This window comes from Schistocerca cancellata, chromosome 2 (assembly GCF_023864275.1).
Source record: "Schistocerca cancellata isolate TAMUIC-IGC-003103 chromosome 2, iqSchCanc2.1, whole genome shotgun sequence".
In the NCBI taxonomy this organism is placed as follows: Eukaryota; Metazoa; Arthropoda; class Insecta; order Orthoptera; family Acrididae; genus Schistocerca; species Schistocerca cancellata.
In genome coordinates this window covers 1109030116-1109047655 of record NC_064627.1, presented here as the reverse complement: position 1 = coordinate 1109047655, position 17540 = coordinate 1109030116, and positions in this window count along the sequence as shown.

Sequence of the window (17540 nt, the reverse complement as noted above, 5' to 3'; positions counted from 1 at the left end):
TCACGCCCCACGTGTTGAGCAATTCGGCGGTACGTCCACCCGGCCTCCCGCATGCCCACTATACGCCCTCGCTCAAAGTCCGTCAACTGCACATACGGTTCACGTCCACGCTGTCGCGGCATGCTACCAGTGTTAAAGACTGCGATGGAGCTCCGTATGCCACGGCAAACTGGCTGACACTGACGGCGGCGGTGCACAAATGCTGCGCAGCTAGCGCCATTCGACGGCCAACACCGCGGTTCCTGGTGTGTCCGCTGTGCCGTGCGTGTGATCATTGCTTGTACAGCCCTCTCGCAGTGTCCAGAGCAAGTATGGTGGGTCTGACACACCGGTGTCAATGTGTTCTTTTTTCCATTTCCAGGAGTGTATAAATGACCTAGTAGATAGTGTCGGAAGTTCCATGCGGCTTTTCGCGGATGATGCTGTAGTATACAAAGTAATGTATTGCGAATACATAGAAAGAAGGATCCTTTATTGTATGATTATACGATAGCGGAACAAACACTGGTAGCAGTTACTTCTGTAAAATATCTGGGAGTATGCGTGTGGAACGATTTGAAGTGGAATGATCATATAAAATTAATTGTTGGTAAGGCGGGTACCAGGTTGAGATTCATTGGGAGAGTCCTTAGAAAATGTAGTCCATCAACAAAGGAGGTGGCTTACAAAACACTCGTTCGACCTATACTTGAGTATTGCTCATCAGTGTGGGATCCGTACCAGATCGGGTTGACGGAGGAGATAGAGAAGATCCTAAGGAGAGCGGCGCGTTTCGTCACAGGGTTATTTGGTAACCGTGATAGCGTTACGGAGATGTTTAACAAACTCAAGTGGCAGACTCTGCAGAGAGGCGCTCTGCATCGCGGTGTAGCTTGCTCGCCAGGTTTCGAGAGGGTGCGTTTCTGGATGAGATATCGAATATATTGCTTCCCCCTACTTATAGCTCCCGAGGAGATCACGAATGTAAAATTAGAGAGATTAGAGCGCGCAAGGAGGCTTTCAGACAGTCGTTCTTCCCGCGAACCATACGCGACTGGAACAGGAAAGGGAGGTAATGACAGTGGCACGTAAAGTGCCCTCCGCCACACACCGTTGGGTGGCTTGCGGAGTATAAATTTAGATGTACATGTAGACAGGACAAGCGATTTCTCTTCCGCTCTGAGCAGACGACGCTCCATCCAACTACTACTACTCAACAAACCCCAAAATATAGCTACAAATGCTCATTAGTTCACATTCAGACACACATATAGAAAAGTAAAGGAAGGACATAATAGGCAGATGTTCAGAATCAGGTTTGAACATATAATATGGAGCATAATCGAATTTCTGATACAAACAAACAGAGGCTGCTGGTAATCACGTCACGCAGGCATAAAATGTGTCTGATACCTACTGCTCAATGCTCCCGGGGTAGTTGAAGAACTAGAACACAGACCTGCTGTCTGCAGAAGTTGGTGACACAAGGTCTCAGGAGGCAATAGCCTCATGGAACGACTCTACTGAGATGTTTCAACCGCTTTTGACGGACGAATTACAAAATCTGTTTGATGCGTGTACAGTGAGGTCCCTGACAGTTAAGCATTAAGTACACATACATTCAAAATTGAACATTATTGAATTTTGAAACCAATGGCAGAAAGATATCCCGAGCAAAGAGGCGGGTTGGACTAGAATAAAACTTGACAGACTACGGTGGATAAGACATACACTCGCACTCCACTAACACAAAAACAAATGAACATTAAATGTGTTCTATCTCGGAAACAATTTGGAATAGGGTGTACGTTCATATCCAGTTACATGCTTGAAATTATCATTCTTGTCGTATCCCCATATATCCTTGGACACCCTGCAAAATTATTACAGATACTTTTCTTCTATTATTGACCAGTACTAGCACCTTTAGAAATATGTGACGCTATTTTTAAAACCTCTGTATATGTTAGCACCTGTAACCTTATTTAACACAAGTGTTAAACTTATGAACCAATAGCAAGACGTTTCACCAATAAATTTCAGGAATGAGATGATTTTAAGGTGTTCTCTGATTCTGTACACGAACCAATGTACAGGGTGATTACAATTAAAGTTAAGCTTTCAAACCGCTGTATAAATAACACCACTGGTTAGAATGATGTCAAATTGCAATGGAGTATCTACATCTACATCCATACTCGGCAAGCCACCTGACGGTGTGTGGCGGAGTGTACCTTGAGTACCTCTATCGCTTCTCCCTTCTATTCCAGTCTCGTATTGTTCGTGGAAAGAAGGATTATCGGTATGCCTCTGTGTGGGCTCTAATCTCTCTGACTTTATCCTCATGGTCTCTTCGCGAGATATACGTAGGAGGGAGCAATATACTGCTTGACTCCTCGGTGAAGGTATGTTCTCGAAACTTCACCAAAAGCCCGTACCGAGCTACTGAGCGCCTCTCCTGCAGAGTCTTCCACTGGAGTTTATCTATCATCTCCGTAACGCATTCGCGATTACTAAATGATCCTGTAACGAAGCGCGCTGCTCTCCGTTGGACCTTCTCTATCTCTTCTATCAACCCTATCTGGTACGGATCCCACACTGCTGAGCAGTATTCAAGCAATGGGCGAACAAGCGTACTGTAACCTACTTCCTTTGTTTTCAGACTGCATTTCCTTAGGATTCTTCCAATGAATCTCAGTCTGGCATCTGCTTTACCGACGATCAACTTCATATGATCATTCCAATTTAAATCACTCCTAATGCGTACTCCCAGATAATTTATGGTATTAACTGCTTCCAGTTGCTGACCTGCTATATTGTAGCTAAATGATAAGGGATCTTTATTTCTAAGTATTCGCAGCACATTACACTTGTCTACATTGAGATTCAATTGCCATTCTCTGCACAAGCGTCAATTCGCTGCATTTCAGTACAATTTTCCATTGTTACAACCTCTCGATACACCACAGCATCATCTGCAAAAAGCCTCAGTGAACTTCCGATGTCATCCACAAGGTCATTCATGTATATTGTGAATAGCAACGGTCCTATGACACTCCCCTGCGGCACACCTGAAACCACTCTTACTTCGGAAGACTTCTCTCCATTGAGAATGACATGCTGCGTTCTGTTATCTAGGAACTCTTCAATCCAATCACACAATTGATCTGATAATCCATATGCTCTTACTTTGTTCATTAAACGACCGTGGGGAACTGTATCGAACGCCTTGCAGAAGTCAAGACACACGGCATCTACCTGTGAAGCCGTGTCTATGGCCCTCTGAGTCTCATGGACGAATAGCGCGAGCTGGGTTTCACACGACCGTCTTTTTCGAAACCCATGCTGATTCCTACAGAGTAGATTTCTAGTCTCCAGAAAAGTCATTATACTCGAACGTAATACGTGTTCCAAAATTCTACAACTGATCGACGTTAGAGATATACAGTCCTGGAAATTGAAATAAGAACACCGTGAATTCATTGTCCCAGGAAGGGGAAACTTTATTGACACATTCCTGGGGTCAGATACATCACATGATCAAACTGACAGAACCACAGGCACATAGACACAGGCAACAGAGCATGCACAATGTCGGCACTAGTACAGTGTATCTCCACCTTTCGCAGCAATGTAGGCTGCTATTCTCCCATGGAGACGATCGTAGAGATGCTGGATGTAGTCCTGTGGAACGGCTAGCCCTGCCATTTCCACCTGGCGCCTCAGTTGGGCCAGCGTTCGTGCTGGACGTGCAGACCGCGTGAGACGACGCTTCATCCAGTCCCAAACATGCTCAATGGGGGACAGATCCGGAGATCTTGCTGGCTAGGATAGTTGACTTACACCTTCTAGAGCACGTTGGGTGGCACGGGATACATGCGGACGTGCATTGTCCTGTTGGAACAGAAAGTTCCCTTGCCGGTCTAGGAATGGTAGAACGATGGGTTCGATGACGGTTTGGATGTACCGTGCACTATTCAGTGTCCCCTCGACGATCACCAGTGGTGTACGGCCAGTGTAGGAGATCGCTCCCCACACCATGATGCCGGGTGTTGGCCCTGTGTGCCTCGGTCGTATGCAGTCCTGATTGTGGCGCTCACCTGCACGGCGCCAAACACGCATACGACCATCATTGGCACCAAGGCAGAAGCGACTCTCATCGCTGAAGACGACACGTCTCCATTCGTCCCTCCATTCACGCCTGTCGCGACACCACTGGAGGCGGGCTGCACGATGTTGGGGCGTGAGCGGAAGACGGCCTAACGGTGTGCGGGACCGTAGCCCAGCTTCATGGAGACGGTTGCGAATGGTCCTCGCCGATACTCCAGGAGCAACAGTGTCCCTAATTTGCTGGGAAGTGGCGGTGCGGTCCCCTACGGCACTGCGTAGGATCCTACGGTCTTGGCGTGCATCCGTGTGTCGCTGCGGTCCGGTCCCAGGTCGACGGGCACGTGCACCTTCCGCCGACCACTGGCGACAACATCGATGTACTGTGGAGACCTCACGCCCCACGTGTTGAGCAATTCGGCGGTACGTCCACCCGGCCTCCCGCATGCCCACTATACGCCCTCGCTCAAAGTCCGTCAACTGCACATACGGTTCACGTCCACGCTGTCGCGGCATGCTACCAGTGTTAAAGACTGCGATGGAGCTCCGTATGCCACGGCAAACTGGCTGACACTGACGGCGGCGGCGCACAAATGCTGCGCAGCTAGCGCCATTCGACGGCCAACACCGCGGTTCCTGGTGTGTCCGCTGTGCCGTGCGTGTGATCATTGCTTGTACAGCCCTCTCGCAGTGTCCGGAGCAAGTATGGTGGGTCTGACACACCGGTGTCAATGTGTTCTTTTTTCCATTTCCAGGAGTGTATGTCTATAGTTCTGCACGTCTGTTCGACGTCCCTTCTTCGAAACGGGGATGACCTGTGCCCTTTTCCAATCCTTTGGAACGCAACGCTCTTCTAGAGACCTACGGTACACCGCTGCTAGAAGTGGGGCAAGTTCCTTCGCGTACTCTGTGTAAAATCGAACTGGTATCCCATCAGGTCCAGCGGCCTTTCCTCTTTTGAGTGATTTTAATTGTTTCTCTATCCCTCTGTCGTCTATTTCAATATCTACCATTTTGTCATCTGTGCGACAATCTAGAGAAGGAACTACAGTGCAGTCTTCCTCTGTGAAACAGGTTTGTTAAAAGACATTTTGTATTTCTGCCTTAAGTTTGTCATCCTCTGTTTCAGTACCATTTTGGTCACAGAGTGTCTGGACATTTTGTTTTGATCCACGTATCGTTTTGACATAAGACCAAAATTTCTTAGGATTTCCTGCCAAGTCAGTACATAGAACTTTACTTTCGAATTCATTGAACGCCTCTCGCATAGCCCTCCTCACACTACATTTCGCTTCGCGTAATTTTTGTTTGTCTGCAAGGCTTTGGCTATGTTTATGTTTGCTGTGAAGTTCCCTTTGCTTCCGCAGCAGTTTTCTAACTCGATTGTTGTACCACGGTGGCTCTTTTCCATCTCTTAACGATCTTGCTTGGCACATACTCATCTAACGCATATTGTACGATGGTTTTGAACTTTGTCCACTGATCCTCAACAGTATCTGTACTTGTGAAAAAACTTTTGTGTTGAGCCGTCAGGTACTCTGAAATCTGCTTTTTGTCACTTTTGCTAAACAGAAAAATCTTCTTACCTTTTTTAATATTTCTATTTACTGAAATCATCGATGCAGTAACCGCTTTATGATCGCTGATTCCCTGTTCTGCGTTATTTCAAATAGTACAGGTTTGTTTGTCACCAGAAGGTCTAATACGTTATCGCCACGAGTCGGTTCTCTGTTTAACTGCTCAAGGTAGTTTTCAGAAAATGCACTTTAAAAAATTTCACTGGATTCTTTGTTCCTGCGACCCGTTATGAACGTTTGAGTCTGCCAGTCTATATCCGGCAAATTAAAATCTCCATCCAGAACTATAACTGGTGAGGAAATCTACTCGAAATATTTTCCAAATTATCCTTCAAGTGCTCAGCCACAACAGCTGCTGAGCCAGAGGGCCATGTCTGAGCCTGCTTTAACCGTGACCTTCACCCGAATTATTTCACATTTCGGATCTCCGTCAATTTCCTTCGATACTACACCACTTTTTATCGCTATAAACACGTCTCCCCCTTCACTGTCCAGCCTGTCTCTGCGGTATACATTCCAATCTGAGTTTAGAATTTCATTACTGTTTACATCTGGTTTCAACCAACTTTCTGTCTCTAGTACTATGTGGACATTGTGTCCGTTTATTAATGAGAGCAGTTCTGGGACCTTTCTATAGACGCTCCTGCGGTTTACTATTAGCAGATTAATATTGTTATTCCCTGTTGCATTTTGCCTACTCCTACCTTGCCGCGTCTCCGGAGGCGTCTTGACGGGCCTAGGGAAGAGTGTTATCGGACAAGAGGGAAAACTTATGGCAGAAGAAAAATAAATAGTTACAAAATGTAGCAACAGATGGCGCGCTAAGCATCATAATTTAATGGTGGCCGACAACAAATGACAAATGAATCATACGACAATGCCTGTGGCTGACGTTAAACGAACTGTACTACTCAGTGTGGGTGGGTATACAGGTGTGATACTGTTAGTTACGTAAGCCCATTCACCACGGCAAGGTCACATCATATCGGATGTGAAAAATCGGTTTTTAATTGTCCTGAGGGCAAAAATCGTATAAAAAGCATCAATCACATGGATTTTTAAACGTCCTGAGGCCAAAAACCGCGTAAAAAGCATCAATCACATCGGTTTTTAATTGTCCAGAGGCCAAAAACCGCATAAAAAGCGTCAATCAGAATCATATTGGATTATTAATTTCCGTGTGACTGGCGCAAAACATGTTCAGTATGCTTTCCACCGTTTTTTACAACAAGTTGAAATCGAGAAACAGCTTGTTCCACAACTGACCAAAGTGTTTCTGGGGTCACGTTCAGAATGTGTTGCGCATTGCGTGCCTTCAGTGCAGCTAAGTTTGCAACACAACATCTTTCAGAGAGCCCCACAGCCAGAAGTAACACGGTTTTAGATCAGGTGATCGGGACGGCGAGGTTGTGGGGAAATTGCGGCTGATAATTCTAGCATTTCCGAAATGGCGCTTCAGCAGCTGCTTAACTGGATTTGCAATGTGCCGAGGTACGCCATCTTGCACAAAACCGATCCCATCAACGCTGTTGGAGAGCTGGAATGACGTGGTTGCCCAAAAGACACTCATAGCGGTTACCAGTCACGGTACAGGTAACAGGACAGGAAGCACCTGTCTCTTCGAAAAAATATGACCCTATGATAAATGATGCCGTAAACCCGCATCACACAGTGACCTTTTCAGGATGAAGTGGTACTGGTTGATTTGCGTGTGGATTTTCCGTTGTCCATGTTCGACAATTCTGTGTGTTAACATATCCTGTCAGACGGAGGTGGGCTTCGTCTGCCCACAAAATCTTCCACGGCCAATCTTTGTCCACTTCCACGTGCGCAAGAAATTCTAAATAAAAGGTCTCTCTTGCTTGGAGGTCAACAGGAAGCAACTCGTGCACATGGGTAATTTTGAATGGGTAGCAAAGAAGGATGTTTCGCAGGATTTTACGCACCGTGCTCACGGGTATGTCCAATGTTCGGGAAATTCTCCGTGCACTACACGTTTGCACACCACCACTCACCTCCTCCTGCACTGCTGTGGCCACTATTTCCACTGACGTCGAATCAATTCGTTTCCTCTCTCTACCAGGTTGCACACTAAAAGAACCCGTCCTTTTGAATTTCCGAATCAATTCTTCCAGACCCACGGCAATCATCGGACAACGCTTTTTGTCAAACCCTTCAGCGTACGGAACTTCTGCAGAGCGACGTGTGCACAGCCATCATTCTTGTAATACGGCTTAAGGGGCTCCGGAACGCCCTATACTTGCAATGTTAAAATAACGCTTATAAATTACATCTTTCCTCACAAAGTATTAGAGGTAGGAAGTTGAACTTTTTACAGATTATTTATTGGAATATGGGCTACAACTTAGCACAGGGATTTTACAAAATTTTAGTTCAGTTATTAAAGATGATTTTTTTTCAATTGTAATGAAAATTCACAACATTTTTTTGCAATTTTTTATTTATATATTCAAAAATATACAGTTTTTTTGGAAAAAGGCTGTGTTAAATTACGCAGAAGGTACTGTGTAACATATACTGAAAGTTTGAAACAAATATGTTTGGAAGATCCTTAGAAAACATGTAATTAGTATGAGAAAATAAAAGTTTTGGGAATCGAGCGACAAAGATTGGATTGACATTTTAGTGCATTCCAGGTCCATAGGATGGATTATCTTCATCCTCTGCAAACTCCTCCTCCAGCTTCCTCTTGTTCCTCCTCCTGTTTACTCTTGCTTGTATTTCTAGACTCTTTACAGCCCTGTCTGCAGCCCGAAGGCGTTCCTTGTCTAAAGCAAGCATCGCTCGTCTTTATTGTTTACAGTAATAACACATACCTTTGGCTTTCCAGCATTTCTCCTTTTCTTAAAAGCCTTCAGAGGATTTCTAATAACTTTAATTTTACTCATTATTGTACTTCAACAAAACAGAGACTCAAGAAACAGAATTAATTACGAATATTTTCGAGATAACGACAGAGTAAATAAACATGAAACAGTCGACAATCACACCAGCGATATATATTGAACCATCACAGGTTAGCCACAACACATACTTTATCTCACATCACTAAAATGTACCTGATGAACACGGACGTTAATAATAACACCATTTGACAGCAGTTTAACAGCGCCACAGTGGGTCACGCCCATGTAGAACACATTTCAAAAAAAATTTAAAAATAGTTGTAGTCTTCGGAATTGAATAAATTATATATCTATTAAAAGGTAATAGTCTGCAGATTCAGAAAACACAAAAAAGTAAAAATTGAACTTTTCATAATTTTGAGCCTTTCCGGAGCCCCTTAACAAGCAGAGCGCAATACTGCAATGATACAGTCATTGCGAACGCCGCAGACGCGAAAGGAGGAAAAGCCGTGTACCCGGCGGGTTTATACCAACTTCAATGGGTCATGCGCATGACTGTTTTCACACTATTTTCTTTCTTCTGCCATACGTTCTCCACGTTCTCCAATAATGTTCCGCTGCAATTTGTTGTCATTCTGACCAGTGTTATTATTTCTACAGTGTTTTGAAAGTTTAATTATAATCACCCTGTAGATTATCTGAAGTTATGAAGTAGTTTTTAAGGGGAGTTGATGGAAACTGACGCAGTCGTGACCAGGAAATGTGTTGATATTTTGTGCGAGTGCAGATTTTAATCAACTTCCATTCTCTGCAAACCAATGTGAAATGCACGGCTGAGAGTGTTTTGCTGCGAGGAACGTATTCAGGCCTGTTTCTCACAATATGTAGTATGTTGGAAGCAGGGGGACAGAAGGTGAAACAGTTGTGTTGTAGCTGAACTTCAGAGTCCTCGAGAGGTTTACGTAGGGGTTACCATATGAGGTTCTTTGTTGCAGCAAGTGTGGTGTCTTTACTTTGGTCACTAGGAAGTGATAAATTGTTGTGGAGGAGAGGAAACTGCGCGGGGAATTGACGACTATGAGGCGGTGGTATGGTTGCAAATGCATCGTTGAGTTTATCTGGTGATTTGAGGTTTCTGCACATTTGTCATCAACGTAGGAGCTTTTCTGTTTGTTTGAGATGGTGGTGGCCGAGCGGTTCTAGGCGTTTCAGTCCGGAAACGCGCTGCTGCTACAGTCGCGGGCCGGCCGCGGTGGTCGTGCGGTTCTGGCGCTGCAGTCCGGAACCGCGGGACTGCTACGGTCGCAGGTTCGAATCCTACCTCGGGCATGGGTGTGTGTGATGTCCTTAGGTTAGTTAGGTTTAAGTAGTTCTAAGTTCTAGGGGACTTATGACCTAACAAGGGAATGGTCAGACTTGTCATGCCGAAACATGTATTGATTTTTTTAGCACTGTTATTTAACTGTGCAAAAGGTCCGTTTGCAAAATTGTAGCTGCTGACATGAACTGGAAGTCCCTAAAAAAAAAAAAAAAAAACACGAACAAGGCTGTGTTTCCTGCTTGGCGCTTGCAGTGACGGCTGGCCACCCCTGGAAATGGCGATTCGCAAGCGTTGTGCGCATGGTCGGGAAGAGCGGCCGTCTTACCGCGGCGTTCACTAAAGAGGAATATCGCTGCACGGTTTTGGTGGAAAGGGGGAACGAATATTCGTTTCTGTGGCATGCACGTCCTTTAATTTCTGGTACGTATTTCGAAACATACCGTCCTGAAACTGGTTAGAGATATGAAAGATGTTCTGTACATGTTCAGCTATACTCCGCAAGCCACTTTACGGTGAACATTCAATCTCCCCTCACAAGTGATGGCGAACCCTGTAAATGTTTTGCTGCTTGCCATAGAGATATACCACAGACGCCAAATGAAGCAATCAACAGAAAACACGCGTGAAGACTGTGTGTTGTGCGACATGGTTGTTAAACTTCTAGACGAGCATGTAAATGGCGTAGACATGTGGCTAGAAACAACTGGAACACTCGATATTGCAGACTGTGACTATACAGACGGCGAAGACACCGACGAAAGTAGCACTCGTGAAGACTCTTCGAGTGATAGTGCCGCGTACCATCATCAATTATCTCCGAAAGTAACACCAGCAACTACAATTACCTTATCAGACAAAGAAAAAGCGGTGACGTATTGGTTGAACGAAAGTGGTAAGAAACGCCTACGTGTCAGTACTGTTCAAAATAAGTATCCCTTTGTCCGTTCTGAACGTGAATTTTATAGATAGAAAAAGCAAGTCGCTCGACGACGTAATAGTCGACTGGAAATTGCGACGGAGATAACTGCGCGACTTTTTGAGTTATTTACCGATGCCAGACAACAGTCATTTGGTGTGAGCAATACAACTTTGAGTGACTGGGCGTTAGAGATTGCCAACGCGATAGGCGCTAAAGAATTTACAGCTTCTCAAAGTTGGATTAGTCGCTTCAAAAGATCACATAAAATTGTGGCAAGAAAAATAACAAAATTTGTATCGAGAAACAGGTCGGAAAATGAAGTGAGACAAATCGAAATGATAGAAGCTTTTCTTACGAATGCAAAAAATAAGATCGCTAGTTTTAGTGAATCATACGTGTACAATGCAGATCAGTCAGGTTTTCAAAAAGAAATGCGTGCGAAAAGAACACTGTCATTCAAACGGGAAAAACATATTAAGGCGATTGCACAGTCCACGACTGCACTCACCCATTCATACACTATAATGCCCATAATTAGTCTGGATGGTTCATTGCTGCCTAAAATTTATGTGTGTCTTCAAGAACCAACTGGACGTTTTGGACCACGTGTCAAAAGAACAATGTTCTACACAAACAATCTTGTGGTAGACGCATCGAAGTCTGGAAAAATGTAAATGAAAACGTTACACTTTTCATGCGTCTTGCTTTTTTTCCGTTCTGCGGGAACAAATCTCTTCTCCTAGATTCGTGGTCAGGTCATAAAAGGTCTGATTCATTAAAAGCTGTATTTCGAACCCACCCTGACAAAGAAGTAGAGATGCTTCAGATTCCACCCGGCACGACCAACGTAATTCAACCTGTAGACAGAGAATTTTTCCGCCAGTGGAAGGCACTTTACAGAAAACTAACAGAGAGAATTATTGTGTGCTGATCACTGCAATTTCCTGTCTATCACCGTGACAATATTCTCAAGCTGCAATCAGTAGTACATTATCAATTTTCCTCCCCACGATTTCAGAATTTGATTAAATATGCGTGGCACTCGTCGAAATATACTGATACTAGGCCTGATCCATTCCTAACACCAGCCCAGTTTTGTCTACGGACATCTAACAACGTCTGTGATTCGCAGGGCTGTCATATGTCGTCTTTACTTATATGTTCTTGGTGCACAAGAAACCTATGTTTTGAACAATGTGTCAATGTTTCGCATTTTTTGCGGTAATTACAAGAAATAAAATTTGGACATGTTCTAAACCGTATATTTATTTGTGTCTCTTTCATAGGTATTTGGAAAGAATGTCGTAGATAACATATCAGCCATATTTGTCAACGAATGTTTAATTATCATGCGATCGCTTTCACTGGGGGAATCAGCTCTCTCACCGCTGTGGCAAAAGAGCGGCGCGTAGCTAACGCCACCTTGTCCCTAGATGGCGTTGGTATAACGTAGCGAGAGAGGTCAGGGCTGTACAAGAGGCGTGGAAACCATGCGACAATAATGTCTTACTTCATAAAATTGTTTACAGACTTCCAGGTCATGTCAGCAGCTAAAATTCTGCATACAGACTTCTTGCAATGTTAACTGACAGTGGTAAAAAAAGCAACACAGGTTTCGACATGACAAGTCTGACCATTCCCTTGTAAGATGTTGTGTCCCATAGTGCTCAGAGCCATTTGAACCATTTTGAACATTCGCGGGTTCGACTCCTGCCTCGGGCGTGGATGTGTGTGATGATGTCCTTAGATTAGTTAGGTTAAGTAGTTCTAAGTCTAGGGGACTGATGACCTCAGATTTTAAGTCCCATAGTGCTTAGAGCCATTTGAGTCATCACATAATGGACGTGCCCTTATAGTAAGATGTGCGACTGTGGCTCGACCTTTGAAGGAAGGAAAAACGACAGATGCGATGAGATTTCTTCGGAAGAAATAGAGCAAGCGGAAGAAGTAGAGTTGGTGGTTGTAGATTTGGTGGTTAGGAGTGCTGGTGGGCAAGACTTCGAGCCGAGTTTCATGGAGGACGGCTGCAGTGAAGGATTTGTCACCAGGGTTTGGCAGGGTAATCAGTGGTTCCGATTTGAATGTGGGTAGGAAACCTGATGTGGGCGCAGTGCTGCATGAGTTGGGGGCGGCCTGTGGGATGGGATGGGTTTGCAGGATGTATTTTATGGACTGTGACGGGAAGCAGCGTGTAATATCATCTAGTGAGGCTAAAGGACTCGTGCCGTTATGGGGTTAACGAAGTTCACACGTGGTATGGAGTTTCTAGCAGTCACGAGTGCCTAGGACAATTTGGCTGCTTTGTAGGATTGTCGTAACGATCTCACCGCTACAATTCTGTGTGAGAACGGCCACGAAGGCTTGAGCTCCGAAGGCTTAACACATGTGGAGAAAATCAGGAGCGGAGTGACGCCTTGTTTACGCGAAATGTACTGTGGAAGACAGCAGAGAGCTCTGTACTGAAGGACACAGAAGCTACTGTTGTCTGAATCCGCCCCCCCCCCCCTCCCACCCCACGGTACTTGTAATTGGTTACGTAAGCGGCCCACGTAATGCCTGGCGCGACAGCTGCTAATCTGCCAGCTGTTCGGAACGAACACAGCAGGCTACTGGCGTGGCAGTGGGGCAGGCGGGCAGTGGGGCAGCCAGCGGACCCGTGGTGCCATCTCCATGGCTGGCGCGCAAGCTTATTCAGTGTTGCCAATTTAGCGACTTTGTCGCTAGAAATGGCGACTTTTGCCTTCGTCTTAGCGACAAAAAAAATTTTTAGCGACAAAAATTATTTAGCGACTTATTTGGCGACGTGTGGAGTACTGACGACTTTTGAAGTACGAATCAAAACTATTTTGGGCCAGTATTTTCATTAACAAAACTAAGATTTTAACTATAGAATGGGTACTGCGCTGACTTTGTTCTAGATTTACTAAGTTAAATTAAGTTCTTGGCATATCATGTAGCATTGTTCAGCATTTAGTACATTTGTGACGACTCAAATCTTCTTTACATGTTTTACCTTAAACATGCTTTAAAAGACGTACAAATAGCAATAAAAGCTTTTGAAGGAGAAGACAATCACACCACTAAATTACTAGATACACTTCTATTTCTCATGCAGTCACTCGGACAAAACATAGTTTTTCGAACTGTTGATTTGTTGACAACACCAGTTCCAAGCGAATGTATGTTTGCAAATCCGAACCTTGGTTTTACGTTTGAACAGAAATTGTCCGAGTCAAGTTTGTCTGAAGAAAATAAAGTTTATTTGAAGAAGGGATGCATTCAGTTTAGTCTGAAACTCATAAAAGAAATTCAACAAAGACTGCCAAGTAACGTTACGATCCTGAAAAAAAGTCAATGCTGGATGTTGAAGAAACACTACAAGTGAATACAAATAATGCTGTAGCGGATGTAGCCAAAGAACTGGGTTTTAGTGGCGATTTCATAGACGGTATGCTGCAAGAATGGCATAATATCAACTTCATTGGGTGGAATAACACTACTAACACTGTTCGATTTTGGAGTGAGGTTTTGCAGTATAAAAATGCCGCAGGAGAGAATCCTTTTTCTTTGATTTCACAGCTAGCAATGACTGTTCTATGCCTACCGCATTCAAATGCAGAAGTGGAAAGAATATTCAGTTCCATGAACATTATAAAAACTAAACAACGTAACAGATTATCGTGAAAGTCAATTAATGCTTTGATCATATTGAGAGACCAGCTGAAGAAACAAAATAAAGATTGTGCATCTTTTGACATACCGTCAGACGTATTGGAGCTTATTGTAACAAAGAAAAGTTATTCTTTTGCGACAAAACCAGTCGAACTGCAACATCACTTTTTGAGCGACGTTCAATACTCTACATCAACTGCAGTTCTGTTAGAGCATGAAGCAGAAGAGTTATTCGATCTTCTGAGTGACAACGATGAATAGCTCAGATACTGGTATGTGTATATTTTGTAACCTAATTTGAGTTCTTGCTTTCTTTTGTTACAAATATAGTTGTATATTTCTAGTATATTTGACTACTGTGATTGAAACAACAATTTATGTGTTGCGTCAATTATGATAACATGTTTAATTAAACGTTAACGTATGTTATATGTATGTTGTTGCGATGCGTCATTTAATTAAGACAACTCCCGATCTCCCCCATCCCCCCCCCCTCCCCACTGGCTTACTGCGCCATTCACAGCACGAAATTTTCAGTACACCCATGGTAAAATCAGTTTTAGCGACTTTCTAGCGACTTTTGATATTGAATCTAGCGACTCGGGTTTTTTCGAGTTGGCAACACTGAAGCTCATGTCTAAACGCCAGTCAGGTTATACATGTAAAGCAAATATGTGGAGGCATAATAAGGGAGTTGTCATTACGTCACAAACTTGAAGCCGACGTCCGCCATGTTTGTTGCCCCAAAGATTAGCTTCTGGTATACTAATCGGTCTGATTAAAGTCAAAACTGTAAGGAAATCACATTTCATTCGAAAGTGGTTTCGATCAAGTGACGTTTTCTTTCGTATACATTAATTTTTGGTTGCACTGTTTACTTTTACTGTAATGGTTTTATTTTTGTCATCTGACTTTAGATTTCCTATCAGTCCAACTTGAATTGCTCACTGGGTCAACTCTGTGAGAAGAGAATATTAGAAACAAGCCAAATATAGCAAAACATGTTCTCAGTATTTGCAGGAAGAGAACACAGACCGGACAGCAGTTTCGTCAGTCCTTATTAACCCTACTGGGAGGTAAATGTTACATTACCACTAAACCATCATAAATTTTACTACTTCAAATCTTATTCAGATGAAGTCATAATTTATAGGTTATGAACTAATTAATCACTATTATTAGATCTCCAGTGGTATGTTACATACAAAATAAGTACGCAAATCCCTCTTTTATACCCTATAATGAGAATTTAACTGCTCAGAACGTTATGGGAAAAGAGGTCATAATTTATGCCATGCACTAGCTACATATTATTATAATTGTTATGACTCAAAGAGAATTTTACATATAAATTGAGCAGAGAGTCTTCTGCTTTCTTCTACTGTCACCTATGGATTTTTCATCCGATTCCTCACTTGATGATGCAGCGTCTGGGGTCTCTACGTTTGTCATCTGCACACACAACACATTCTTCTAATTTCTCGATTGTTTGTGTCTTTATCAGCTTCCTGAAGGACGTCACCCAGTATGTTAGTGTCAAATTTCAGTGACAAAAGACGAGATTAACACTGAAGAGGGCCAATGTGATACAAGCTGACACTGTTCTGTGAGTGCTTGATATTTCACGTACAAAGACACACTGTGATAAATCCTAAGCGATAAAACAAGTATATGGACTATTAGAGAGCAGGCACACCATTGCTAAACATTCGTCATATTTAACACAAGGGTACCAGTGCAAAGTAAACCGCAGGAGTTAGGCAATAAATAATTCAGCCATTGTTAATAACTAAGTTTTCCATGAAGATACTCAAGAGCACGTGTCACTAATGTGCCCAGACGGGGGGCAACCACGAAGAGATACCAAATGCAATCGTAAACTTATAACAAAAAATTGCATTAAAGAGGCGTAATCCGTCGTGTTACTGGATCAAATACGCATTAAGACGAGAAAAATATCTGAACATGCCTTCCTGACGCTGTGCTATTCACGAAAGCACTGTTAACATTTTCTGATTAAAACAACTATTATACCTCTCTTACAACAGATACCCACTCAGCTCTTTACATTTACTTCTGCACTGCGACTCCTCCTTAATCTACTGGAAATGTCGTCGATTTTTAATGCCATACAGCATTCCAGATCTTTTTCTTCAATTCTCTCTCTCTCTGTTTTCCTTGCAATCTTTCCTTGGAAGACGCTTTCTTGCTGATAGTTTCTTAGCAGTGTGTATCTCATCCACAATCTTTTTACTCATTCTTATCATATCCTTTACATCCACTTCATCTCCTACTTTCAAAAGTAGATCCTCATTTGTCATTCTCTCACTCCATTTCACTTTAGTCATTTTTCTCCACAATTACTGTTCAAAAATATACAATTATGCTTTTAATCTGCTTTTTGATTGTCCACGATTCACAGACAAAACAGTCCAAAGAAAACACTTGACGAAACTCTTTCTTAGTTCTATCGTAAGTCTTTTCGCTGTCAGCAAAACCTTAACCTTTGCAAAAGCTCTTTTACCGATAGGTCTTCCATTTCTTATTTCCTCCACACGGCTTCCATTTTCAGCCAGAAAAATTCCTGAGATCTTAAAAGGTTGCATTTTTTCTAGTCTTGTAACACTACTTTGACAGAACCTTCATACTTGCTGATTACCATCACTTTAGTATTTATTGGGAGGTTTTGCATTTGATTTCTTTTGCTAGGGTGGAGTGCAGGTCCAGCGCCTAAACCCCCAACTAGCAGCTCGGTTCTGATACTGTTAAAGGGTGTCATAATTTTAAGCACTTGGGAGTGACACTGTCGTCTAATGGTAGAAGTATGGATGATGTAAACAATAAAACCGGCAGGGCAAGCGAGCCATAAAACAACTAAATGGTATTCTCTGGAACAAAAACATAACGCGCAGAACAAAACATACCATTTACCACACGCCCTATTGCAAGTATCACAACATATGGTGCAGAGTTGTGGGACCTAACTCAGAGGCAGAAAGATCGCCTTCTGGCTGTCGACATGGATTTCTGGAGACCGAGTTGTGGATGCTCCAGACTTGACCATATTAGAAATGATAGGATCAGAGAGGTTATGAATG